The sequence below is a fragment of the Maylandia zebra genome, linkage group LG14, assembly GCF_041146795.1.
Source record: "Maylandia zebra isolate NMK-2024a linkage group LG14, Mzebra_GT3a, whole genome shotgun sequence".
In the NCBI taxonomy this organism is placed as follows: Eukaryota; Metazoa; Chordata; class Actinopteri; order Cichliformes; family Cichlidae; genus Maylandia; species Maylandia zebra.
This window is the reverse complement of record NC_135180.1, coordinates 21499859-21525311: the sequence shown is the minus strand read 5'-3', so window position 1 is coordinate 21525311 and position 25453 is coordinate 21499859. Positions and strand designations below refer to the sequence as shown.

General features: G+C 40.3%; 1 protein-coding gene across 3 annotated transcripts in view; it reads left to right on the top strand.

Moving 5' to 3' along the window:
* The window catches only part of grik4 (glutamate receptor, ionotropic, kainate 4), a 362487-nt gene that overhangs the window by 85225 nt on the left and 251809 nt on the right, over window positions 1–25453 (top strand). For all 3 annotated transcript variants that reach the window (XM_076873193.1, XM_004543748.3, XM_076873194.1), the window contains exon 2: window positions 11435–11617. The gene's annotated coding sequence lies outside the window, so the exon portion shown is untranslated. The remainder of the gene's footprint in view (window positions 1–11434; window positions 11618–25453) is intronic.

Genomic DNA, 25453 nt, shown 5'->3' with positions numbered 1-25453 from the left:
TTACTTTGAGGCTGAAGGAGGATAGGAGTCATGAAAGTGTGGGTGGGATAGAAAGAGATGTGAGAAGATTAATTTAGCAGCCCGGGCAGGGAACCAGAGGCGACGTCAGAAAAAGAGAAGAATCCAGTTAGGTCGGACGAATAAGACAGCAACACGGCCAGGATGTCAGCAGGTCCTGCTCTGTTTGAGCCCCTGATTTTGTTTGTGAACTGTAATGTCTTCACCTCTAATCTCATACACAAGGTTTTCTTTCCTGTCACATCTCTGAGAGCTTGTTTAAAAAAAAAAAAAAAAAAGTAAGCTACTTACTTACACAAGTAATTTCAGTCTTACTTGTGTAAAGATTTTCCCCTTAATAAATAAACTTCCGTATTTACTTGGATTATCTACATCTAATATTAAATTTGTTTGATGAGCTGAAACATGTAAGTGTGGCACATGCAAATAAATCAGTAAGTAAATGAATGAATAAAAAAGGGGGTAAATGCTTTTTCTCAGCTCTTTAGGTTTCTGACCATATGGGGAAATTCATTCTTAATCACGCTTACTAAACGTAAGCTGAAAGAACAATAATTGCTCTAGACTGATTTTTGATCAATGAACAAGAATGCTCATGGCGATTAAGAATTCAGGAAGCGGTGATGGACTTCCTTTATTTTCCCTTTATCCAAATACAAAGGAAATACATTTGCATATGTTATTTAATCTTTTTAATAGAGAATGGAAATCCTTAAACAGCCATCATCTAAGCACACTCTGTGGCATGAATACAAATGTTAGGTATCACGATCGCAAAAGGGGAAAAAAACCAAAGAAAATTTGTTATAGTGACACAAATGGATGTTTCATGTGAAACAGACATGCATCTAAATGTATAGCATGCATTAGTGTGATAAGCAATGGGACAACTGTCTCACGGGTGAGTTTGTTAATGCAGGATGTGATCAGAGTGTCTCTGCAAGAACAGTCTGTGCACGTTTACATAAAAAGGGATAATAACGTAGGGCTTCATTGCGTAAAGTCCTCATTACAAAAACGAACACACATATGAAAGTTCCCATGTGCAAAACAGTGACTCTGGGATATAGTGTGGAGAAAATTCAAACGGTCAAGTCATCCTTCATCATGCTTCCTGCAGTTGGGTGAGTGCATGTGTGGGATACAGCAGGAGAACAGCCTGGATGCCTGAAACCTTACAGGTTATGGATCTGGTGGCTCTCTAATGCCCAAATTCACTTACTTAGCAGTCGGGGAATTTAGGCTCTTGCAGAGGGATGGTGATGCATTGCTCTACAGAAAAGTGTTGGGCTGAGCTTTTACCACAAAACAAAAGGATAGCATCATTGCAAAACTGAATGCAGCATAATAATCACTTTTTCTCGATTATCTTATTTTTGGAATCATTGCAAGCCGAAATCATAATTGAAAATAAAATGTGATTAATCAGCCTGCTCTGCACAGCATTATTTGTTCTTTTTCCTTTATTGTCTTCCTAAATATAACTTTGTTTATCCAAATTTGTTTCCTCCCTCATGGCTTCTAAACCAGAGTTATAATAACCTGTATGCACTTGTCATATCTCAGCTACTTTCCATTAAATCAAAGACATCAAGGTCACACTGGGATGAAAACTGCCAACTGCCGAAAGTGCGAAACGTTACTTAATTGATCCAAGGCATGGATATAAGATCATCAGAAGAGACAAACAACTGATTATGCATAACAGCTGTTAAAAACACATTTTTATTACCAAACTTCATCAACACGATTGATTTTTAGCGTAGATTAGGCCAGACAGTCTAAGCCTGAAGGTTGAAATAATAATTAAAATGATGGTTCTTCGTGTTAAGACAATTTTACCAAAAAAGATGAGGCTTATGAAAATTTACTGAAACACAATGAACAGAGGAAATATTACACCCTGAAGCCTCAATGATATTGTCTCCATTGATTGCAATATTCGAGAGAAATTGAGCAAATATTTGATTTAACTCTTTAAATACCAGCTTGTTTTCAGTTTTGATGAAATGCAAATGATCTGTCTTAGGTTTATAGCTCGTCACTCTAAACAGCCCAAAGAAGCACATAGTTGACATCGGCGACTCATATGTGATGACTTATCTAGCAGACATAATATCAAATTCATATTACAAGTTTTTTGCTCTTTAGAACTTGAGCTGTCACATCTCCACAAGTCTCACACGCATTTGTGATTGTGTTGATTTAATTTACAACCCAAGCCAACGCAAGGACCCTTTTTATTTATTTATTTTTTACATTAGAACTCTTTATGCATTAATAAATTAAACTCAGAATGCACTGCGGCCACTGGCCTACACTAGCATGTCTCTCTCAAGGCCCTTTCTCAATGTCAGCTAGTCTTCATGGTCAAGCATCTCATCAAACAGTCATTACTGTGTGTTGTTTGTGTGGCTGTGATAGGCAAGCAGGTTGAGAAGGAAACTGAAAAACAAAGCTGGAATCACCCGGAGACTTGAATAACAGATAGACTTGGATCAATAGAAGGGATGGATACTTTATGAAGCGCTTAGGGCAAGCAGCTCATAATGATCACAGGAGTGTGTAAATTAGCTTATGGCACACAACGACACTAATGAATCATTGCTTATAAGAAGGGAGATGAGACCGGGAGCAGGAGAAGACACGATAATGAAATACATTCTCTGTGGCAATTGAAATGAACTGAAATAGTTTTATCATTGGTGCATGTTTAACTATGCAATATTTTCTCAATATTAAAAATATAATATATATATCCAATATCTAATTAGCAAAATGTCAAAGAAAACATGGGAAAACTATTTGTTTCATGTGCATTTAAAGAAAACATGCTTATTTTATCATTTTACCCTATATATATTGTATTGCGTCATATCTCCAGTGTTTCCTCGGAGGGCGCTCTCTGCACCGGGGCTGTTATTGACCGTGGCTGCTGGGTCTCTGGGGTCCTCTCAGACTGGCTGGGGGGCTCCTTTGCCTCCCTCCTGCTGTGTGCCCAGCCTGGAGGCTGCGGTCTGTGACCGGCTCCCGGTGCAGACGGCTCCCTGTTATAGTGTTTCCTCACTTGGCTCATGCGAGCCCAGCCCAATTTTTACTCTTTAAGTGTGCGCGTGTGTGTATGTGTGTGTGGGTGGGGGGATATATGTGTATTGAGAGTGTGGGGAGTGAGTTGGAGGGTGGGGTGGGCTGCTTTTAACTATGTAAAGCACTTTGTGCTACATTTTCTCTGTATGAAAAGTGCTTTATAAATAAAGATTGATTGATTGATTGATTGATATATATATTTGAATAGAAGCAGCATGGTGATGCGGTGGTGGTCCAACAGCGAGAAAGCCATAGATGGTCGTCTGTATAGGTTATACCCAACCTCTTACCCTGTTTCCATTGGATATTGGGTGGATATCTTAACCGACTGAGCAGAGCTTTAGACGGGGCTGTGAGATACTTTGGTGTTCCTGTTGAGAATCCTGTTTGTGATGGGTGATGTGTGGAAGTACACAACATCCTGAATAACTTATGATGCACGTAAGATGCTGAGAACTTCTTGTACCGGAACAATCTTTGGGATTTATTTAGCAAATTGAAGTGTTGAGAAGTACGACATATTATGTTGTTGTCAACAGTGTGATTGCACTGGACAGTTAAAACTCAGTCAAGGTAGGCTAACGTCACATAATGCGAGCTAACATGACATATTGATAGGAGAAACACTATCTGTCATGTCTTTCAGAAAACAGGACGTTTTATGTGTCTGAACAGATACGGGTCATTTTTTGGTTTGTGACAGCAAGATTAGTTTTGTGCGGTGGTCATAACTCAAATGTCTGTGTTCTTGTCTCGGTGATGGATTTACAGGCAGAATTTGAATCATGTTGAAAAATGTAGTTAACTTTTTTTTTTTCTTACAATTGTTGAAACATTTCTTGCCTGCTGCATTGTTATCAACAGGATTTTCTGACAGAACATTTTCTTCCCGAGTTAGTCCTGTACTCCTGCTTTTCCTGGAAGTTGGTAAATTATGCATATACCTGTATAGCCTCAGGGAAATATATTGTACTCCAGGCCATTCATTATTATAAATGAACATGCACAACTGTAGCATTCACGAACAGCTGGTGTCCTCGGGTAGGCTTAAACCCAACGTGATTCATCGCCATGTTGCTTTCGTAATTCTATCTGCCTTGAAGCAAGATGCAGGGACACACATGTAGTGTGGATGCCCGCCTCTGCTGGCTGCCTGGATCAAATAAGCCTCTCTGAAATCCTTCCCTGCTGGCAGGACAGTGCACTTCAGGCCTACCTCATCAGTTTCCTAAATGTCCATAGCATTGCATCAGTTAGAGCTTTGTGAGAAAGCTCCTAAGCTCCTCTTTGACACTGTCATATCTGGATGTCTTTTTGAGGGTTCCCCATTGACTGGTACCTCTCCGTGGGCTCTGTTACTCAATCTGTTTTAGTATTTTTTTTTCTACCTTGAAAGTTCAGCATCAATATTGTCTTCTTAAGTCTCAGCCTGGGGTGACGATGCACAAATGGGGCACCACTGCTGGCCACGAGAAAGCGAGTGAGAGGGAAACAGTGGGAGAAAGCGTGTGTGCAACTGCCCATTGGTGTGTCTAGTGCAGAACTGATTTAAGGCCGCAGGCCACAGGAAGGAGGCTGCTCTACACTCAGGGCACGTCCCTGAAACCAGCAGCAGAGGAAGCACTATTGCCATTCAGCAGCATCGACTGCAGACGCCTAAATGAGTCTGTTCTGTCCTGCAAAGCCCAACGTGGCAGTTCGCCACTTGCTCAACTTCTCCAGCTCCCCTCCCTGCTCCTGCTGCTTCATCTTTCCTTTTTCTTTCAGTCACACACCTTTACACTTTTACCATCTCTCCCAGTCGTTCATCTTTTAGTCACCACTTTTTTTAAACATTCACAGTCCATCCAGTAACTATGCTCTGATCTGTTAACACCATTTTATTGCAAAGTCCAAACTAGAAATGCCAAGATCAGATGATGACCAGAGTCACAAGGTCTGTAGGGTTCACAATACAGCGACCTGAGCTATCTCATATGGAAAAGATATATATATATATATATATATATGTATATGTGTATATATATATATATATATACACATATACATATATATATACATATAAATCTTATAAAGTTTGTATCTGTCTTGTGTGAAACATATATGAAAACAGAGTGAAAAATACAAGATATAAGATCCCTTGAAAAATTATATAAATGAAACTTGTATGTTTTGGATACTTAATAAAACAATATATGAAAGTAATGAGAAAGTGGCCACTTTCATGAGGAAATCATATAAGCCTTATATGATTCACTATATGAAGTAGGCCACATCTTGCGCAAGTCTTTTATAAGTTTTTTCTATTTCTTTTCCATATGGGTATGGTGTTCGTTTACCGCTCTCTGTTGGCAGTAAACACATGAATGCCTTCGTCGAGGACATCCTGACGAGGATTCAGGACCTGCTGGAGCTCACTCCACCTGTGAGTGGAACACAGAAGCCATCTATGTCCACTGTGAGCGACCATCTTTGAACAGAGGCGGTGGTTTACGACACCAACTGTCTGCCATCTATAATCCAGTTTTGAGTTCCCTCCCCAGACGCCTTAACGCCCACTCACATCCTGGGCTATCTGACCTCAGGAATTTGCATGATAAGGTGGGGCCAGGTTTCACAATGAACTCACCCGATACCCTGGCTGATTGGGACCCACACCCGCTTTCACACCTTGGCTCATGTGATTAGGTAGAGGATCATCAGGGGTTCTTTGTCCCTTTTAGGGGGAAACTCCCACTAGGTTTAAATCTGGGACTCTCCACCATTTGACCTTAGAACTGAAGAAGCTTCTCGGATGAGAGGTGAAACGTCTTCAAGCAACTTAAAGAAGTCCAGACGCTTTTCTTTGCAAACTCCTTTGACATGGGTATGACTGCTACATAAAACTACCAGGGTGACAAAGCTCCAAAGGAGCTTCCTAAGCATGCTGTGTTTGCGTTGCTCTTTAAAGCTTCTTTAAATTCATGCATGTGTGTCATTCTCATTATCACACACATTTATTTAGAAGGACATGTCTATTTACCTCTTCTGGCTGAAGAAGGTGTTAGCCATTAAACTTCTATACACCTCACATAGCATGACTGTGATTTGACTGTGTAAGGCCCAGTCGGTCATAATATCTTCCACTTATTGGCCAAGTTACAAAAAGGCACAGGCCAAAAAAATGTATCAGTTCAAGTGTATCCTGCTAGAATGAACATGGTAGCATACCTAATCACCAGTAGACTAACCCAGTTTCTTTTACACCAGACATCCTCAGTGTCTGTCACCCAGTTTCCACAGTTTCTGCCTTTAGCAGATGCAGTTGTGAAAACACATAGCTCTTACTGAAATTTGTCACCGAAAATGTTGACAAAAACGTTCTGGCCGCTAGATTAATAAACAATGGAAGGATTACGGCTTTGTTTTGATTAAATCTGTTTGCCTGCCTGAATCGGGCCATATTTAGCACACAGTAACGTGTGGGTTGTTAGCTAAAACGGTGAGGATTTGTTTCTTCATGCCTGCATATTTATGGTATCGCTGCGTAGAACTTTTCACCTAATGTCCCTTTGCCACCTGGGGGTTGATGGAAGTGGAGTGGGATGGGTTAGTATCGGGGACGGTGTGATGACAGCTCGTGAATTCTAAAAGCATTATCTATCCCCGGCAGCCAGCCTGAGCAGCTTCCTGCCGCCTCTCATCTCTCCTGTGTGTTGCATTGAATATGGTTCTCCAATTGGGGTCATGGCACAGACCGATAGGAAGCTATATTCCTTCATAACTAGAGGCAAAGCTACAGAGTTCAGTATTAAGAACAGAGTTGGCAGATCTGACCACAAGCTGACTGGCAGACCAAGAATCTCAAAGTTATAAACATTAGAAAACAAAAAAAGTGCCTTAGGGGATGCATCATTCTCCTGATTTACTACTTTAAATTCAGTCTGTGATATATCATCCAGAGTGGTGCTCTCTAGTGGTAAACTTATGAGTGTCTGCTTCCAAATAAACTGATACCTTTATTCTGAAAGTCTTCTATCTTTGCATTTGCAGACTGAAATTTAGCTCAGCTCATTTTAAAACACCAAGAATCACTAACTAGTTGTTATGAAGCCTTGGCTTGTTTTGTTTTGTTTTTTTGCTCTTTATTGCATTACAGGAGTTTAATATGATCTTTTTTTTTCTGGTCAGAGTCAAATAACAGCTGGAACTAATACAATGTCTTATCTTGTTCTAGCTATTCTTTGGTATTTTCTTTTTCTTTTTAGGCAAAAGGCGAAACACCCAAAGATGGTTAATTTGCTATCAAATAAGATTGAGAGCAAATCGTCAAAGATAAAATTAGGTCACGTTGATGTTATTTGCAATGCAAAATTACACACAAGTGATTAATACAGACATTTTCTGTTGATCATCCAATCCTTTGAGCATTAAAACCAATATACATTAGTTTATAGGTTGAAGGGAAAGTTCGCACAACAAAGTGAAAATGTTTATAACATCTTAAAAAGAGTTCATTATAAGTCCAGATACAGACACTCAGAATACGTGTTCCTGTTTTGTGTCCAAACCTGCATGAGGGTGTCCTAAAATCGTTAGGTTAGAAATTTTGATCATAGTTGTTGCTGCAATGTTTTCTGCTAAAACAAATGTCAGAGTGGTGGGTCGCTTTACTGCACTGTAGTGGGTACAGTGCAGCAACTCTTAGCGGCTCTCTCGCTCATCCTTCCCTTTTTCTCCCCTTTTCCCTGATCACCTATAGGGATTGATGATCGTGCCAAAGCAAAAACAGAAAAATCCATACCTCTCTCCTGCCCTTTTCATATTGCATTGATTTCATGGTGAAATATCAATCTGCATATGTCATGTACTATTGCAATGCTCAAAACATATTCAAAGGTAAATTATCATAAAACTGCTTTTGAGGGCATTTTTTACAAGTTGAGTTTGGACAGCTTCTCATTTGTAGAGGAAGGTAAGGTTAAAAAAAAAAACTTCTGGTGACTTTGACTTACAGGCTATAAATAAAATGTATGAGTACACTTTAAATTGCACTGACGTATCCACACACCAATATAGGTACATGTTTGGGGTGCAACTACACTTGCAACTGCAGTTAGAGTGGGATAAAAGTAGCAGTTTGTTTGCTTGTTTGTTTGCATAAGATATGATGATTTTCCTAAATAGGTGGGAGAAAAATAGTGTTGATTTTGCAAAATCTATTGCAGAAACAGCACAGATGTTACTTGTAATGATAATAATATTAATAATAATAATAAGCGTCTCAATTAAATTCAGCCATTACTAATTTTATTATGACTGAAATAGATTTTTTTTCTTGTGGTAAAAATAAAGACCAGTCTAAAAATGAGGCTTATTTTTCAGTGCTGATAAATCACCCACTATTTGTTCTTCCACAGCTACGATATGCTTGTTTGTCATAAACCTTTACCACGGGAGTGTTGACTTGCCTTTGGCTCATTTAGGTTTGGGGTTATAGAAAGGGATGGATCGAGTAACTTTGTAACTTCCTAATTAAACAATATGCATGTTTTTTTATGATGTTCAATATGTTTCTGAACATTTTATCTGCGAGCTTTATCTACCCACTGTTTTTGCAATTACTACTTACAAATTTAGAGTTGAGAACGTGCAGGAGGACTGAAGCCTAAGGGTAATCATCTTGCTGTGCAGATGGTCCAAGATACATGAGAACAATTTCATAAGGTCTTCTCATAATGTAGCTTTGGCTCTGCAGTGGTTGTGTATATTTTAAAATACACCCTGCAGCTTGCTCATCAGGGGTGTTTTTACTACATCACAAGCATACCGCTCACAAACATTTTTCCACCAAAACAGGGTGGATTAATTCTTTTAACATACTAAATGCACGTGTCATGGTGTAGCTATTTGCACACATGTACATCTCAGGGGATTTAGTCAGATAAATATATAAAATTAAACACATGTTTTTATTTTTTAAACAAATTTACTGATGGGAAGCTCTTAGTAGTTCTGGTACTTTTTAACTTTTAAGCATTCAGAACATAGTTCTCTTTATTTCATGTTTTAATTTAGTGTATTCCACAGTCCACAGTACATGATGTGAAATATCTCCACATGATGACATTTGAGAGCAATAGCCCAGTTTATTCAATGTAGGGCAGGTCGTACAATAGAGATTTGAGTCCTCTGGGCAGTGTTTTGGTGGGAAATGGATTCTGTACCTTTGGCTTGTATACAGCAGCCTAAAGCTTTAAGGCAGATAAAAGAACAGAAATAAAAAAGGAGGAAGAGGGAGTGAAATGAGTTGGAGGGGAGAGCAGGGCGAAGGAACATTCAGCAACAATATCCTTTTTGCTGAAACTTTACATATGTCAGCACTTCAAAAGTTTTCCTATTACTATTTATCCCACATCCCCTCCAAGAGCTCCAGATATTCATTTGATCTAACCTTTTATTCTGCTCCTACTATAATACTCTAAAGCTAAATGCATAAGATGCATATATTCTTTCAAACTTTTTGCAAGTAATTAGAGACAAGTGGATTTCCGGGCCGAATGAAACATCGCTTTGAGCACAACAATTGATTCATCTTTGTAAAATAGCTTTGCCACCGGAGGACTTTCAGGACAAATCTAAGCTGGTGGAGTAGCAGTGCTCCCAGTATCTCTCTGTGTCTGTTATCATTGCACAGTAGCAGTATCTGTTATATAGTAGAGCGTTCCTACTGAGGAATGGGCAAAATATGAAATCTACAAGAGACAAACTACCAGAACCAAATTGTTTTCTATTGGCTGCATAATAGGATTTTTTGGAAGATGGGAGCACATAGGGCATTTCTAACAGTGAAGATCCAAGAGCAGAGGAAGTGAAGGTGGAAGAGTTTAAAAACCTGGGGTCAACCATCCAAAATTAACAGACAGTGCACAGGAGAGGTTGCGAAGAGGGCGCAGGTAGGGTGGAGTGGGTGGAGAGGAGTATCAGGGGTGATTTGTGACTGAAGGATAGCGGCAAGAGTGAAAGGGAAGGTTTACGAGATGGTAGCGAGACCACCTCTGATGTATGGTTTGGCTGACAAAAAGAGAGGAGGCGGAGCTGGGGGTGGAGGTGGCAGAGTTTAAAGATGCTGCAGATTTCATTGGGAGTGACCAGAATGGACAAGATTAGAAATAAGTGTATCAGAGGCACAGCTCAGGTTTAGCCTTTTGGAGACAAAGTTAGAGAGGCAAGGCTGAGATTGTCTAAACATGTGCAGAGGAGGGAGAGTGGATATTTTGGATAAAGGATGTCAGATGTGGAGCTGCCAGGAAGGAGAAAAAGACGAAGACTTTGTGGATGTAGTGAAAGAGGACATGCAAAAGGTTAGAATGATAGAGGACGATGCTAATGATAAGGTGAGATGGAAATGGATCCACTATAGTGGGCAGCCAAAAAAAGAAGTGTGCACAAAGGTCATTTGAATGCAGTACTGTCTGTCAGATTGTTTATAATTCATTTTCTTAGAACTCTGACAATCACAGTGGGCTGCTGCAAGCTCTGCTTATGACAAAGAAAATGTAGCTTTCAGCAAGTGCTCTCCATGACTTGATGTTTATGTTCACTCAAAGGAAGCATGGTAAGTTGGTGTGTGCTGAAAGTTGCATGGCAGGTACTGAATCTGCTAACAAAAGACGACAATTTCACTGTGGTGCAAAGCGCTGGGGTTGATCTCTGGGGAGAGGTTTAATTCCCCCCTGAGTAAGGGTGCCATTAAAATGCAATGACATGAGATTAATGTTCATCTTGAAGTGACATTTGCTTTCTCATTTACTGCAAAAATTGTCTTGGAATATTGGGTGCTAGGTGTTGTTTTGAATGCTGATGAGCTCCCAAAGCTGCTCAAAGTATGTGCGGTGACAGTGTGAAAAATGTTGGATGTGCTTTATAAAGAGGAAGGGGATCTAGCTGAGTAAGGGACAAACAGTAAAACAAGACCATCAGCAAATTGGGACTGTGAACTTTGAAACTGTGCAGATTTCAAACTTACTGTATGCGAGATAAATGGATGTCCTCAGCATTAATATCTGGACTGCAATGGGAGTTACCTGATCACAAACCTGATTTAAAATGCATTATGTGGTTGCTTTTGAAAATATGTAGTTACCTAAGGATCCTGAGGAGGACAAAAAAACAAAAATGTATACATCTTTTGATGCCCAGTGCAATTTAAAGGCTTAGATTACCTGGTTATGGTCTGTGTGTATGCGCTTCAAATAAACCTATTCATTTTTTTCTTTCTCTCCTCTGACTCATATTTCTTTCTCTCTCTCCCCCCCCCTCCCCCTCCCCCTCCCTTTCTCTCATACAGAGTGCCTGTAAGTAGCAGCTCCATCTTCTTTTCCTTGTGTGTGTACCCTCTGCAAGAGCCGGGGACACATACTATATGTGTATGTGAGATGAGGAGGAGCTAAGTGGCTACCACAACCACCTAGATCAGACAGCCTCCTGTGCTGCAAGATGGATTAGAGCCCCACACCTCAGGAGATCAAAGGTAGGAAAAGATGTTTGGTAATCAGCCGCCACTCACCTGCCCTGTTTAATGACAGCGCGGAGAGTAAAGGAAAGAGAGGAAATGGTGAATGACAATGAGTTTAGACTAAGGTCTTTTTGCCATCTGTGGGCTGTAGGGTGTGTAAGAGGGATACACCATGCTGAATGTCAATATTTATTTTGTATTAAAAAAACTTCACAAATGTGAGCATATTTCCACTGAAATTTAAAGTTGCACATCACATGTGGTTATTGTCCCCAAATATAAGAAACTTGTACAGAAGCATCCTTTAAACAAAGCGTCCATATAGCAGAGAAAATCTGTTTTTCTACAGTAGTCTACTATAAATTGAAGTAAAATGCTTTTATAATACTGGCACTATTTGAGGGTAATATCTGGGTTCAAGAGGTTAATTCAAGTGGAAAAATATCAGCAATCTAAAACATCACTGGTAAACACTAGGATAGACCTTTGAATTGCCGCCCACGTCTCCAATTTTGTCAGCAGCTCCAAAAGACCCAGTGTTGCTCTTGTGAGTTGAAGAAGCAAGTCAGCGAGGGAAAACGCGCTTCTGCTCTTAGTATTGTGATTAGTATGCTGTATTGCTCGCTGCATCTATAAATAAAAGTGTAAGCCAAAGGCCAGGCAAGTTCTCTGGGAGTTGTTGAAAGTAATTCTGGAAAATGCAGAAGAAACACTGACTGAATTAGAAGCAGATCAGGGGGGTGGAGAAAATAAACGTGCGTAACAAAAAGGCGAATCTGACTTCACGAAATAACATGCAGGGCAACACAACGGTATGGGAGACGTTCAGTTCCGATGTACTCCAACTTCAGTTGGAAACTTGAGAAATTTCCAGGTCTGAAAAAGTTCCAGTTAATTTTTTTTACACCAAAAACATCCCAGTTTAATTCGGAGTAGTGTTTTTTCATTTTTACGAAGTTTCAGTGGTAAACTACTGGTGGTGTTTTCAGGATTTCATAAAAGATACAAAAAGCCACTTTCATGCTTGTGGCAGGATTTTTCATTTTTAATCATTAGCATTTTTGCCACTGTCATGTGAGTTTTCTGTTTTTTTTTTTCAAACCAGAAATCACCGTATTTGGATTATGTGGTCAATATATCATTATGACTATGAATATATAAACACTAAGACACTTGGTTAGCAAGCTGCATCCATGCGATGTATGAGTGCAGAGACAGAGATTATTAATTAACAGGCTTTATAAGTCTTTAATTTCATGCACCAAAATTTGAAACAAACTCTGTGTTTCAAATTTTTTCTGAAGCAGAAAAACTAGATTCAATTCATTTTTATTTATATAGTGCCAAATCACAGAAACAATTGTGTCAAAGTGGTTTATATTGTAAGGTAAAGACCCTGCAATAATACAGAGAAACCCCCAATAATAAGATGAATCCCTATGAGCAAGCACATGGAGACAGTGGGAAGGAAAAACTCCCTTTTAACAAGAAGAAATCTCCAGCAGAACCAGACACAGGGAAAGGCAGCCATCTTCCATGAATGGTTGGGGGTGAGGGGGGGAAGATATGATAAAGACACACTGTAGAGGAGAGCCAGAGATTAATAGTAAGTAATGATTAAAAGCAAAATGTACTATAAACACACAGTGAGTAAAAAACAGTGAGTGAAGTAAAAACAAATAATGCGTCGTGGTAAGAAGCCCAAGCCTGTTGCAGGATATCTACAGAAGCCCTAACTGTGTTTTATTAAAAAGAACATTTTTAAGCCCAATTCTAAAAGTACAGAGAGTGTCTGTCTCCTGAATCCAAACTGGGAGCGGAAAGCTGAAAGCTCTGCCTCCCATTCTACTTTTAAATACTGTAGGAACCAAAGTAAACCAGCAGTATGAGAGTGAAGTACTCTATTGGGTTCAAATGGTGCTATGAGGTTGTTAACATCCAATAAGGCCTGATCAAAACCACTTTTTGCACTAGGCAGTAAAGATGATGCTGTAAAGTTGGATATTTAAACATCAGGATGAGTGGGCATGAACCTGCTTTTGGAGTCCAACCTCAGGTGGCCACTAGAAGAACTTTTTGGCCTTTATTTTTCAGTCCCAAAGGTTTCCGCATGGTCAACAATCTCATCTTCTGGGTAAAAATCAAGTTCCTTTTTGTAAACACAACACTCAGACTTGCCCTCCTCATGGTTGATTTATGGTGGTCAAGTGAGCTAGAGAGTCAAGGGAAAACAAGAGCTTTAATGAGAACAAAGGTGTGAATGGCTGAAATAAAACTTTATTTTCTGCTTGCTTAGCAGAGGTTACATTATAAAGCACAAACAAACACACCCACACCTCCATGTAACCACGGCAGAAGACGCTACATTACCAGATTCTGTGTGAATGTGGCTGAAGCTTCATCTGACTGCTGTGGCCTCTCTGCTTCCTGTGCGGTTACAGCGCTCGATGTCCGCAGACACACAGATCTGACACAAGAACAGAGCAGATTCCCAAATGTAGAGCAGACATTGCTTTTTTTCTGATAAGAGTGCACTAAATTGCCTCATCTTCCAGTGTCTTTAGACTGCAGTGAAAATGCAGATGATCAGCTGTCGGGAGCTAAGCTTTCATTTTATAAAAACTTCCTGTGAGGAAGCGTGGAGCAGCTTTAGTGTGAAAAGGTTCAAGGGTCAAGTAATCCCAAGCTGCTAGAGAGATACTAGCTCTTACAGTGCCTGTAATTACTGTAATTAAAGGGCTTGTGAAGATTGTGAAGTCCAAATTGTATGGTCCTCTGTCCTTAGTCCTTGAAAAAAATAAAAGAATAAATAAAACAAACAGATTGCTGCAATCTAACAGTGACACACACTTTCTTTTTTGCAAAATAACTAAAGGAAAAACTGGACTTATTTTATATCACAAAGCTGCTTATTGTACTATAATTTAACACTGTTTGCATGAAAGGGGATTACTTTATTGAGATTTCTTCAGCGGAGGCATTTTTGTCCACACGTGTAAAATGAATCCATAAAAATGCATTTTCTGTCTTTTCTTTTTTCCTTTTGTAGATGAACTTCCGTCACCTACACCCATTTTCTAGCCACAAGTTTAGATATAACTCTTTTTTTATATCAGACGTTTTCCTGATCCTGGACTGTCTAAGGAGCTTGGAAAGAAAAGCGTCTGGACTTCTTTAAGTTGCTTGAAGACGTTTCACCTCTCATCCGAGAAGCTTCTTCAGTTCTAAGGTCAAAAGGTGGAGAGTCAGGGGAGTCAGTCAAGGGGGCAGGGATAGCTCAGTAGGTAGAGTGGTGGCCCCATGATCGGAAAAAAAAAGGTGGAGAGTCCCAGATTTAAACCCAGTGGGAGTTTCCTCCCAAAGAAGGACAAAGGACCCCTGATGATCCTCTACCTAATCACATGAGCCAAGGTGTGAAAGCGGGCGTTGGTCACAATCAGCCAGGGTTTCGTGTGAGCTCATTGTGAAACCTGGCCCCACCTTATCATGTGATTTCCTGAGGTCAGATGGCCCAGGATGTGAGTGGGCGTTAAGGCGTCTGGGAAGGGATCTCAAAACTGGATTATAGATGGCAGAGAGTGTGTGTCGTAAACCACCGCCTCTGTTCAAAGATGGTCGCTCACAGTGGACATAGATGGCTTCTTTCACTCCTCTTTCAAACCATCTGTCCTCTCTGTCCAAAATGTGAACGTTGGCGTCCTCGAAAGAGTGACCTTTGTCCTTTAGATACAAATGAACTGCTGAGTCTTGTCCCGTGGAGGTGGCTCTTCTATGTTGTGCCATGCGCTTGTGAAGTGGCCCACATCCTGGACCATCCAACCTCAGGAAATCACATGATAAGGTGGGGCCAGGTTTCACAATGAGCTCACACGAAACCATGGCTGATTGTGACCCACACCCGCTTTCACACCTTGGCTCAGGTGATTAGGTAGAGGATCATTAGGGGGTCCATTGTCCCTTTTGGGGGGAAACTCCCACTGGGTTTAAATCTGGGACTCTCCACCATTTGACCTTAGAACTGAAGAAGCTTCTCGGATGAGAGGTGAAACGTCTTCAAGCAACTCAAGGATGTCCAGACACTTTTCTTGCCAAGCTCCTTAGACTACGATGACCTGGATGACTGAGAACCTTCACAGACTTATTTTTCTGAGATACTCACTGTTGTTACTGTGCAAAATGTTCCTTTTTGGCTCTGGATTTAATTACACGCTGGCTACAGTTACTAGACAGTACATACTAGTGGTGCAACGGATCAAAAATCTCACGGTTCGGATCGGATCACAGTTTTAAGTCACGGATCGGATCAATTTTTGGATCAGCAAAAAAAAGAAAAAAAGACAAAATTTTAACATTTACTTATTAACTTATTTAAATATTTTTTTGCCCATTAAAAAACATTCAACTCAATACTCATTCCACGCAATTATATAAAAACAAATTAAGGTGCAATATAGGGCAGTACAGGGCTTTGTATCCAACACACCGCTGTGATATAATGAGCGGTCACGGTCACGTATCTTTCCGTTGCTCTGGAGGTCCACCCATTTGTAGTTGGGCAACAGACGATACATGGGACAGTTCAGCCAAAACTTTAAACTTTTCCTGCTCATACATACCTGGGTACGATTTTGTCACTGAAGCGGACACGCAACAGGATATCATAGCGTGGCTCAAGCACGTTCATCATAGTTTAAACCCCTTGTTTTGCACAACGGAATAGGGCCTCATGTCTGGAGCTAAACACCCCAGTAGCTTTTGTAATAGCTTTAGCACGGTAGGATTGGGGAGCAAATGGCTGCTTAAATGCCGCAAACTCCTCTGCTCCTCCACTTGGACCGCTAGCGCTGGCCATAACTATTGCTTGACAGACTGACCACGCCCACCATACACATACTTTTTTTCCTTCTTTTTCGAATCTTCGGATCACGTGCGTGCCGAACCGTGGAGTGGGATCGGTTGGGATTACGGATCAACCGTGATCCATTGCACCACTAGTACATACTATAAGTCCCCCCCCAACAATAGAAAGAGAAACTCATTTGTAATCACATTTTAACTTTTTTTTATGAACAAACTCTATCATTTCTGTACCTCAAGATAGTAACACTAAAATTTAAAAGAAAATATTGGCTTCTGTAGTTAGAAAGAGGTCCAGTGTGGCTTTGAATACTGATGCTACATGAAGTGTGATCTAACAGTTTTGCGTGAGCTAATCGACCTTTTCGGTTAGATTCAATGCAATGTTAAAAGAGGCTACTTGAGTTTTACAACAGAACACCTGACGCACCTTTGTGAATGTCGGGTGATGGTGCCAAGCACGTCCCATCTGAAATTCTCTTTGTTTTTGAGCAAGTAAACAAAGCTCCAGATGACAGCGTGCCAGCGACTTGAATGTAACCTTTTGTCTTACATACAGATCATAAAAGCACGCACAGCATAAAAGCGGGTATGACAACTTAAGCATGTAGTGACTTTCTGTTCTTTCCTCGCAGGGCCACCCCTCTATTTTCGCCATGACCTCTGCTACATAAGATAAGAGATAAGATAAGATAAAACTTTATTAATCCCTTGGGTGGGTTCCCCTGGGAAATTTTGTCATTTTTTGTCATACTTGCTTAAAGGAAAGGATGCACTATCATCTGGAGGATTCTGCTGACAGCTGTACACTATCAAGACCAAAAAGAAATGTCATAAGAAGACAGCTAAATGAGTTTGGATCAACAACCAATTCAGTACGGTTTGTGTAATGACATACTCTATATTAGACCCCACAGATTGTTGATCTAAAATCCTTTACATTTGAAAGAAATTCCTACCTTTTAACACACGCTAAAATGATTGTAAAAGCTGTTACATAGTCAGCCTTTTTGAAAGCACGTTGAATAACATGTTTCCATTTGAAACTTTTCAATTATTGCAAGGAAAAAAATCCTCTTCTCCACATGTGCACACCCACACATGTAGGCACGGTCCAAAAATAAGAACACTGATTTAGCCTATGTCATATTACTAACTCTTATGTGTGTCAGTAACAGTAAAACCAAACTGCTATTCATATTCAGGAGGACTCGCTTTTCATATTTTTAAGCCACCACATTCTCCCACAGGTCCAGTTTGCTGTGAATACAAATGCTGGAACACACAGTGTGCTGTACAGACATTGAATTTCTTTGAGGCTCGAGTGCCCCATGAAATCTACTACTAACAGAATTTGACTTTTTATTGACTTTGGCTCAAAGGAAGTGGATTGAGCATATGGTTTCAATTTCACTGCCCACTTGTGGAATCTTTGGTGAAAATGTTGCATTTTAGCCACTCAGTATGTGACAACTACACCATTCTCTATTATTGGAAATATTGAACTAGTTCTTGTACGTCATGCTCGTTAAGACCTATTAAGCTCATTTTCACTTCACGTTTTTATTCTGGGACTACACTACAGCAGGTTCAGTGCATTAAGTTTAGCAGATATAAAATAGCGCTCAGTTCCTTATTTCCAGAATACCTTTTATGTGCTTTGGCATGTCTGTGGTGTGTATAGATGTTTGTGTATGCCTGCGTTTGATTAACTGCTTTTATTTGTGTGCTGACTGAATTCACGAGCCTGCACCAGTCTGCTCCTGTCTCTGTTGCCTCTGGGCTACCTGCCTCCTTCCCTGGCTGCTCCTGAGAAGTAGAGATAAGGCCCACTGATGTTTGTCTGCTCCCTGGCAGATTACTGAGGCAGACAGGTACAAGAACTCTGGTAGACAGCTCTAGTATATTGGAGGCCAAATAAGAAGTTACTGGGGATGTCCAAGCTGACCATAGCGCCAATCCAGCCTGAATGCCATTTGGCTTCTTTATATGTGCTGTTGGTGTTGAGCTTGTTACTGTTGGAAAAGAAACTCTGAATTTTAATGAATGAATATACATGATGTCACCAATTTTTGTTTAGTAAATACTTTAATGATTACAGACGCTTTTGGCTTCTCGTTTGTTTCAAAAGGGATTCCCACAGCAGATGTGTCTGCATGCTTGATTTCACTCTGGATGCCCTTCCTGATGCAACCCTCCTATTTATCCAGGCTTTGGGACTGGCACACCTTTGGGAAGGCTCTGTTTGTGTCTCCTCCCAGTCTTTTAATTCTGAAGAAAATGAGTAAATCGCTAATGCTTGCATTTAAAATTCATTGGTCACAAGCATACCAGAAACTTGTATATATAGTTATGGTTATATATGGTCTGCGTCACGTCTTGCATGGTGATAGGAGTTCAAACAGAAAACAAATCATGGAGGATTTTCAAAGTTCTTCATGGAAAACTCAGCAAACTGGTGTTGTTATAGCCTTTGTTGTTTTATGACTCAAGATTTTGATTGGCTAATTACCATTTTGCTAACCTCAAGGATCTTTTTATCTTTTGAAATTGTTCCCATTGTATGCTTGTAAGTTGTAAAATAAATTAAAATGCATAGCTAGGGCCTGTAATACTCAATTTGTGTTTTAAAGACACTTTAGAAGCAAAACCTTTTATAAAGGAAGGCATAGATCTGTGTGTGCAAGTCCATGTCTGCCTTTTGTATGTTTACCCTTAGAGCACCAGGCTGTGAACATTAGGGTGTGATTAAAGCTCAGGGTCCATGTGGGATTGCCTAATTAGGCCTTTCTACTTCTGTGAAGAACAGTTCACAGACATGGAAAGAAAATTGCGGTAAATCTTATTTTATCCATGGTAGTGAGGGCAGAGAGGACAAAGCGGAAGAAGTGTTTGGTCTCCATTCGTAAGAGATCGGAGGCTTCATTTGCATCAGGTCCATGTGCTTTTCTGAAAACAGAGACGTGTATTTTTCTTAAAACTGAAAAGATCGTTTGAAAAAAAAGTGAAAGGAGGAGTTATACTGTAAAATGGTAATAAGGAGTGCTTGAAAATGTGGCTTTGTCAACTGGAAACTATTGTATGAAAACCAGTGACCCTGCACATATTTGAAGTCCATGGTAAAACTGCAGCATGCACAGTACAAGTGGTCATAACAGACTACTAGGAAGTGACGTAAAAAAATATGGGCAGGAATGGAAGTGGTCCTTCGGTGCATGAGTAGATGATCTTGAAGGGGTCAAATTTAAATCAGGCAAGGTTATGATGAAACTTATACTGTGATACTTAGTCATGTTTATCAATCATTAGGAACATGTTATATCAAAGAGTCCAAGTTCAGCTCTCAGTTTGCTGGTCCTCTATTTGTTGTTGTGTTTGCTTGACTTGTGGTTGATCAGAGCTTTTTAAATTGTTGTTTGAATATTTTTGTTGCCAATTTATGGAGATGGTTTCTGATTGTGGATCTCAACTGGCGGAACATAAATTGTTCATTACTCCGACACCATGTGGTAGGCAGTTTTGTCCACATGCCTGACAGCTCTTCTGGAAAATGAAATCGGGGGAACAAAAGATGCATAAGCAAGATCAGAGTACAACGAATAACACATGATTCAAACACAGAACTCCTCGTCTGTGTAGCACATTGAATATACATGGCGAAGAAAGCCTAGAGGGGATGTAAGGGTTTAGAAAGAGTTAAGAAGCTGTCTTTTACAAGGTGAAGTGCAGCTTATGAATTAGAAAGTATAACACTGGCTGAATGACAAACTACGCGGATGAGAAATAGTATAATTATGCACCTGAAATACTGCACAATACATCACATGGCAGCAACTCAGAAGATGCTGAGGTTTAAACGTGGCATGGTTGTTGATGCCAAATTGGGTGGTCTGAGTATTTCAGAAACTGCTGATCTGCTGGGACGCAGCCGACTCTAGGGCTTAAAAAGAATGAAAATATCCCACGAGAAGCTGTTCTCTGTGAAAATGCATTGAGAAGGACAGCTGCTTCAAGCTGAGAGGAAGGTGAGAGCATCTCATATAACCACTCATTACAACTAATCGATGCTCCATACTGCCTTGTATCAGCAGCTCAGGCAGGTGGTGGTGTGGGGGATACTATCTTGGTCCATTTTGGGTCCCTTAGTACCAACTCAGGAACTTTTACAAGCTACAGCATATATGAACATTGCTGCTGACCGTGTCCTTCCCTTTACGACCACATCTTCTCATGTCTGCTTGGAGCAGGATAACACACTATGTCAAAAAGTTCAGATCATTTCAATCTGAAGGATAAAAGGCAGTCCAACCTAGTACTACCAAGGTGTATCTAATAAAGTATCTGGTGTGTGTATATTTTAAAAAATGCATAATGTACTGTGCTGCTCCTTTAAACAGTCCCAAACTAAGTGTGAATAGAAATATAAAAACCTTGTTTATTAGGTGCTGCTTTAATTAAGACCAAACCATCTTAATTAGAATTGAGTGACATATGGGCGAAGGTTGGGGTGGCTTTTGGCGCTTTTGAGCTTAATCAGTGGCAGCATCTGGCCGGTGAGTAGCTGTCAGAAGTAACAGATGTATAGAGCTGCATTCATTGCAATAGACAACTCTGTTATAGGAATTAGAAGAAGTAGTTTAATCTGCATTCATTGAAAACATTTATAACAATTAACGAGGCAAAAATATGCAAACTCAAAGCCCAAAAATACCAAACCCAGGTTTGGTATTTTTGGGCATTTAGCAATGGAGGGTGTGGAAAATATGCATATAGGCACTCTTGTTGGACCATGTGATGTTAGAGACTATGCTTGCAATTCATTCACACATCATTTATGTTAAAAAGGACAAAGCATACCCTTTTGTGCAGCCGGGGAACATGAAGCATTGATTTTTGTCTGCATTATGAGATGCTGCTTGGCTTTTTATGAACACAGTAGTGCATAATTGGAAAATCCAAACCCATGATACACAACCTCCATAAGATTTTCTGCCACTTGCATCAGCAGTTGTCATGAATGCGCACTGTAATTTCTGGTATCTGGTGAAGGAATTAAGATTCACTGTTAAACTCAGTGGCACAAATCTGCTGGTAAACATTCAGTTTCTGTCTGTCTGTCTCTCTCTCACTTCATGCCATGTTTCCTTCAGTCAATGATCGTGTCTTATACTTTTTGTTACCATACTGCCTGTTGAATGGGAAAGAATATCGATTTCAGGTGCAGGTTTCTGGGATCAGAAATACAGAAGGACGGCGAGAGATGGAGGAGTTTTAAGTAGAGGTCAAATAAAAGCTAGCTAGAAGAAAGGAAGGCACAGCTATGAGGCACAGCAGAAGAGAATAAGAGATAGTAGGGAGTAGAGAGACGGGTTTGGAGACAGAGAGAAGGCAAGACTGTCTGAGGATTTAGACAGAGAAACAGAGGCGGTGAGAGAGACATGATACCTCGGATATTAGAAACAGAAGAAGAGGTTGAGAAGGAGTTTGAGTGAGTGTAGCTGGCAAAGTCACCATAGCATCTCCAGATATGATCAGCACAAGACTGAAGGGCAGCAGCGTGTAGACAGGCTAGACGGTACTGCCTGCTCCAGTGGTGTGTGGTGAGGGGTGGTATTGTTTCAGCTATTGTGGACACTTTCCAATCCCATTTACAACTTGGAGAGACCTCGAGTCAGAGTTACACAGAAACTGGCTGTTGTCACAGAGTAAGCTGGCTAATAAATGGGACCAGTTTGCCTGAAAAGTCTTGTAATAATAGGGCAGAAGAGGTCAGACTTGGAACGTGACAATGCGGTGACATGAAGCCAGAGGTGCTGATGTTGATCTTTTGTTGACAAAAAACCCAACAATGCTGTGTTCCATTTGTTCTGTGGATAATGGATTGTTTAAGCCTGGTTAGAGGCCATTAGCGGCTCCACAATCTGGGCTTCAGCTTGGTTCAGAAGCTTAGATTCCCAGCAATAATGCCCGCGTAATCCTCGGTTAAACGTATTATGGTTCTTGCTAAAAAACTGATGCTTTGGTAGAGAACACCATTTTCACCCTTTCATGCTTTTTAGCAGGAGCACGTTGTAGGGAAGGTGATGGTTCAGGAAATCATTGCATGATTATTATTGTTATGCATGATTATTGGCCTAAGTAATACAATTTAGAAAAGTAATCTTTTAAAAAGCCTAATGAATAGAAATGGCAAATATGAACAGGGCGTTTCAATCTGCTGTGCTCTTTGCTGTCAAGGGAATGGAGCACACAGTAGTAAATTGACTTAGCGTGCATCGAGAGATGAGGGGTTTTTTTTCTTGCACAACTTTGTGTCTGCCACTTTGCGTCTATGTTGGATGCATACTGTTAAAGCTAGATATTATTTGGAGCTATAAGGCTGATTTTGGTATTTTAAGAAATAAGTACTCCCTAGGCTCTTTGTCTGCAGAAACACCACAGACATTTTCTAGCACTTTGAGTGTTACATAAATACAGAATTTAGTTTCTATTATCATCGCTGCTCTTAGCTGGTTTTCATCAAGCCCAAGCCTCGTGTCATTATTAAGCTAAATGAAACACAATGTTCGCCTTCGGGACTGAAGGGTAACACTAATACACAATAATTTTGCCTCCGGGAAACTCTGGACTTGTTTTAATCAGGTGAATGCACTTGCATTCAAGCCCTGTCCACGTCTGTGGTGGTGTAGTAAATGAAGAGCTGCGATGAATAAGGACAGATCACGTGCTATATTTCCATTCTCATTGGGCTTTTAGTTTTCACTGAGCTGTGAACTCTTCCTCCAAGACAGCACAGGAAGAGAGCATCTGCAAATTGCAAAGAGACAATTTGCTGTTGAATAACCCCGCTCTTTGCAAGTGAGTGACAGGTCCTTATCAGAGCACCCGCCGACTGATCAAAGTTGAAAGGGGGTCAGGCTGAATTAAAGACCAGCTAATTAAAATGTCCAGGGAGCATGCCAGCCCTCGTTTCGTTTATCGCCTTGTGCACGGTTGGGTAAAGAAAGAGAGAGGTGAGATTGGGGTAAAGGAAGAAAAAAAACAGGTGTGTTTAACTTCATCTGATATTAGAGGATATATTATTAAATGCTATATCACTGTGTTTGGTTACAATCAGAGGCGTGTAGCTCAACTCTCGGTTTAAAAGCTTCACCTGTATTTGATTAGATGATTTTGGTGGGAGTTTGGCAAGAGTTTATCCACCTATGAAGGGCACAGTCGATGCTAGATTGAAGTCCCAGGTGAAGAAAAAAGCATTCCAGTTGTGTTTTCAGCCTGATTTCCTTCTTTATTGTTACTTGGTCTTTTGTACTTCTCCCATTCTCACCAAATGCTGGAGAATAGAGAGCCTGAGGCTGGTGATGTGCATTTGCATGTGTGGATATATGGCATCAAGGCTGTTTCTTTGGTTGCATAAAGGTCACAGAAAGATTTAGTGTCTAGACTCCTTCCACTGGCTGTGGTTTTCTCTCAGGGGAGGAATTGTGGCTTTGAGCTTTTTGAAATCAAATGATGCATTCACACACACAAGCCAGAGAAAATCGAATCTAAAGGGTCCGGTGCCATATATATTGTATTTTTTTCCAGAAGTTTTACGCAATATTAATAATTTTGTAGAAAAAGAGGCAACAAGTGTCATGTTGCTAAAAGATATCATACTACAAGAGTATGCATGCGTATGTACATCACATCATCCCACATACAGCAGTCATTAACTTCATTACATTAATATATGTCTTTTTAAATAATCTCAATTGTTTGAGTTTTCATATGCATCATCCCCCCGCGACCGCAATGCTACGTTGCCTGTTTGCATACTCTGAAAGTGACGGCACCTGTAACTTAACTGTCTTAATATTTTGCTTGAATCACCACTAAATAATAATGCACGTTATCATTACCTGTACATACATTGAATTATTTGTAGAAGAAATGATAATGAGAACTTGCTTTTTGTTATAAATAAAGTCTACTGATGGAAAGGATTGCATTCACTTTGTCAAATTATCATGAAATGCTGCTTAGGAATAGAAAATGCATTTTGTCCAATCACACTAATGTACTCTAGGTGTGAGAGCCAGTGCCATCGTGTTGTCTAATAATCTGAGAGTGTGTGTTTTCCCTCGCACTAGAGTTTTTGTTGTGAAGGTGTTTGAGGCTGACTGACACTGAGAGCGAATCATCCTAATGAGATGCCGTGCTGCTCTGTGGAAATGATTACCTCAGGGGAAGAGGCATTAGATTGATGAGGGCAATCTTTGCCTTCTTCTCAGAGAAACAAAAGCGTGTCCACCACCACCACCACACCATTCAGACAAGAGACAAGTCTCTACTTATCAGGCCAAATGGCCCATAACACTTCCTTGGAGAGTTAAAAGGGGGGCAAATCTGCACAGTACCACCTTAGCTTCAAGTGACAAAATCAATTTAGGTACTGTGCTGCTTACTTAGAAGTTCAATTTCTTAAAGTCATCAATAACAGCTTGCCTCTGCACATGCTGATCACCATAGCAACTCAGTGTTTCCTCAGACTAATACATAGATCGCAACCCTCTGCTTCCAGCTGTGTCTAGAAAATTCAAGGAAGTATTTTCAAATGTTCAATAAAGATGTGTTGTACACTAACAATTAAGGTGTGTATCTCCTCTAAAATTTTAATGCTGATTAATCGATAACCGAGGTTATTGATGCAATAAAGAATGATTGCTGAGCGTCCCATTTGTTACTGTTTGGCCAAAGCTTCTGAGTGTGATTGCCTCCAAGCAGGCTTAGAGACCCATTAATCAGGACTTGGTTGATCGCTTCTCAGGTCAGCAATGATCTAAGCCGAAGGGGTGGGGGAAAGCTTCTGGAGGTGAATGCGGCAGCAGTTTAATAGCTCACAGTGGAAAGATAGATTCCAACAGCAGTAATAGTAGTTGCTGTTTGCTGCTTTAACTGGTTGAAGGTTTCTGATTTCGTTTTTATTTTTCACGGCATGAAACGTTTTATTAC